The sequence below is a fragment of the Nematolebias whitei genome, chromosome 19 (assembly GCF_014905685.2).
Source record: "Nematolebias whitei isolate Nwh7 chromosome 19, NemWhi1, whole genome shotgun sequence".
NCBI classification, from domain to species: domain Eukaryota; kingdom Metazoa; phylum Chordata; class Actinopteri; order Cyprinodontiformes; family Rivulidae; genus Nematolebias; species Nematolebias whitei.
In genome coordinates, this window is record NC_056516.1 from 39,917,583 (window position 1) to 39,921,529 (window position 3,947).

The following is a 3,947-nucleotide window of genomic DNA, read 5'->3' on the forward strand; positions in this document are numbered from 1 at the left end:
CGGGACCTGACACCGGTCACTGACTGGACCTGCCTGGACCTGACACCGGTCACTGAGCAGAGCAGAACTGACGAGGATGATGTCGGACTTCCTGCTCTGCTGGTAAATCAGCAGCAGTCAAGCTACAGCAGGTAAATACACGTTCTTAATAATGTTAGCTTGTGTTTACTTCAGTTACACAACAACTGAGTTTTTATTTTTCCTGCGAGGAGGAGCTGCCCTCCCACCAGAGGTGGACCGGTTCTGAAACAAGGCACTGACAGTGCAGGAGGACTGTGGAGAGAGAAACGTTGGAGCAACTATTAATTTAAATTTCCCCCTCAGTTCTTTTTTCTGCAGGATGTGCTTTGTTTCCTGGTATCTGGTGTTGTGTCTCTGTTCCTGCACTTCCTGGTTTCCAGTTGATCATTTCCCCTGACGTGTTTCAGCTGCGTGTCCTCACAGGTAGTGACGAGCAAATGAAGTTTTATGAAGCACTGAACCAGCTGGGCCAAATGTTTCAAAAATAGGTTCATTTGTTGAAGCTTCAGCTACAGTGCCCTCCTGTGGGAATGTGCAATGCTGCTGTCAAATTATGCTTTCGGTGACACACACCGAATAACTTCAGTTACAGAAACTACTTTACTGTGGTAACAAACAGATTTTTAAATTCATCAACTTTCTGTTGTCTGGTTTGAAAATGTGTTTATGCTTACATGTTTTCAAATAAAGACTGATAAATGTGCATTGAAGAGATTTAACTAGAAAGTTCCTGGAGAAATGTTGACAGGGACTACCCATTTATTATTAAATTAATAATAATAATAAATATTACTATTAATTATTATTAATATCTATACTAAATACTAATTATTAATATTAATAATGATTAATTTATTGTTAATTTATTAACTATTGTTAAAATATTCATAATTAATAATGAATATTAATAATATTCACACCAATAATTAGTATTAATCTTAAATATTAGTTATTAATATTCATAATAATTATATTAAAATAGATCATTATGAGCATTAATAATTTATAATTGATATTTATTATTATTATTATTACTAATTAATAATAATAGGTGATAATAGGTAATAATAGGTGCCTTCCATACATGTTGAACCAAAATGGCTCCATATGTTACTCAGTAGAGTTTTCTAATATTCATTTCCTATAGGAAACTTAGCATCTTTGTTAGCAAAATATGTCACCATGGTAACTGCAAATGCCAATAAAAGTAATAGCACACATCTCGGAGCCGGGCCGGTCGTTTTGATACAACTTTTGTGGGGGTCCACGTTGCGGTTCGGGCCGCAGTAAAGTCGAAAAAGATACGCTTTTTAGGTGCAGAATAATAAGTGGGCAGTCACCAGCTAGTTCCTGGAGTTGGTGAAATATTGCGTCTTTGTTTGCAAATGACGTCGCCATGGTAACTTGAAATGCCAATAAATGTAATAGCACACATCACGGGGCCGAGCCGGTCGTTTTGATCTAACTTTAGTGGGGGGAGACGCTGTGGTTCGGGCCGCATTAACGGAGATAGAAATGTATTCACTCTTCCGAGGTGTAGAGTAATAGGTGCCTGCCATGCAGTCCCCAAAAACTCTTCACAGAAACTGAGTAACATATGGAGCCATTTTGGTTCAACATGCAAGGAAGGCACCTATTATTACCTATTATTATTATTAATTAGTAATATTAATAATAAGTTTTAATTATAAATGATTAATGTTCATAATTATCTATTTTAATATAATTATAATGAATATTAATAAGTAATATTTAATATTAATACTAATTATTGGTGTGAATATAGTCAATATTCATTATTATTTTAACAAAAATTAATAAATTCATCATTATTTTAATAATTAGTATTTAGTATTGATATTAATACTAATTAATATTTATTAATTATATTTATATTATATTTATTGGGGGAGTGGTGGCGCAGAGGTTAGAGAGGTGGGCTTGTGATCCGAAGATCGCCGGTTCACGCCCCGGCCCCGACAACATCAAAATTGTGGGTGGGGTAGGTGAAACACCCACACTTGCCCCCACCCTCATTCGCCCCACTCTGGGCCCATGAGCAAGGCCCTTAACCCCCACCATGTGCTCCCTAAACAGGTCTCTCTTGAAAATGAGTTCTCGTGGCTCAATGAGAGTAACCTGGATAAATAAAGGCTAAATGAAAAATTATTATTAATAATAAATAGGCAGTCCCCATCAAAGTTTCTCCAGGAACTTTCTAGTTTCATGTTGCTGTGTTCATTCGTCCTCGTCTGCTCACACAGACTCGTGTTCGTGCTGCTCTTGTGTACTATTAGTGCTTAGTGTATTCTTAGTTTATGGCTTGGATCTGGTTATTGTTTTTCTTTACAATTTGTATTTTTGTTGGATGTATCTGGGACCCTGTGAACACAGTTTCGTTCCACCTCATGTACCACATGTGAAGTGAATGACAGTAAAGAACCTTGACCTTGATATAAATCTGTGTCTTTGTGTTACTCGTTGTCTGGGCATTGTCTGGTTTCCCTCCTGAGATCCTACATGTTCCTTGTGATTTTCTACGTGTCTTCCAAGAACGTGCGTTTTGTTGCCACGACAGCTTCATTATTTTTATTATTAAAGTGCTTCTCATTTAACCATCTGGTCTCCGAGTCCTGCCTGCACCACTGGGTTCTGCCTTGAAAACCTTCACCTCAGTCCTTTTTCCCAGTCCGTTCAGTGTTTTAATCTGCATTAAGCAAAGCAGTGACGGCCTGAACGAGCCAGACAAACAACATGGCGTCAGGATGACAACAGAGAAGAAGGGTCCAGTTCATTAATGTAGTTTACATTTAACATGTTTTTAATAGTGTGTTCAGTTTAATTATCAGTGTTTGTGTGACATAAACTTTGTGGTGTTGAATAAATAAACAACAAAATAAACCTGATGTCTTCATTTTCATCTCTACTATCACACAACATGTTTCACATCATCGTTTAAATCACAACTTGAATTACATAATGTCCAGGTAACTTCATTATATAACAGAAATACTGTTTATTATTGTTGCTCTTATTATTTAGCACATTTTGTATGTTATAGTCCAGCGACGTGTGAAATATCTGCCTGCCTGGTTCAGTAAATGTAGATAAAGTAGAACTGGATCAGACTGGCGTCTCTTCCAACAGATGTTGGTCACAGCAGCACATTCAGGCGTAGATTAACTACGAGACCCAAAACATATTCCATCAGTCGTGGCACAGAAAGCAGGATGTTACACTCTGGTGCCATTGTTGTTGACAGGAAATAATTAAATTCTCAGTTTGTACGCATGCTTTATGATTGTCTATTGTTGTCATCACGCTGTGTTGAATCAGGTCTCTCTTTAAATGAGTCCCTGAGGCTCAGTGAGACTAACCTGTAGAAATAAAGGTTGGATGAATGCCGTTGGTCAGCGTGTGTGACCAGCATGTGCTTTAACACCTCAGCGGGCGGTCCAACACAAACCTGCTCTCTGAGAGGTGGGTTGTCGTGTAACTGAACAGCTGATGCACAGAGAGAAAGGTGCGGTCTCACTCAAAATGTGCGTCGTGTAAACGGCCCCTCGTTATGACGACAATCAGACTTTTTTTTTACAGACCCTTTAAGCTCTCGCGGGCCACATAAAATGACGTGGCAGGCCAGATGTGGCCCGCGGGCCTTAAGAATGACATATGTGCTCTAAACCAACAGAAGAACCTCGAGCGGCTGACGTTCGGTTCCTCTGAACCAGGGGTCTGCAACCTGCGGCTCTGGAGCCACATGTGGCTCTTTGGCTCCTCTGCAGCGGCTCGTTCAAGCTTCGACCAAAACGAACATCAAACGGAGTTTTATTGGCCGATATACAAACGAGAACAAAAGACGAGTTGGAGAAGTTTTCCTGCAGGAACATGTGAGGAACATGTGCAGGAACATGTGCAGGAACATG

The 3,947-nt window shown here is 39.2% G+C and overlaps 1 protein-coding gene across 1 annotated transcript in view; it reads right to left on the bottom strand.

The window, feature by feature from the left end:
- Nucleotides 1–3,947, bottom strand: part of LOC119425920 (ras-related GTP-binding protein C) — a 13,386-nt gene that overhangs the window by 1,530 nt on the left and 7,909 nt on the right. The window lies entirely within an intron of this gene.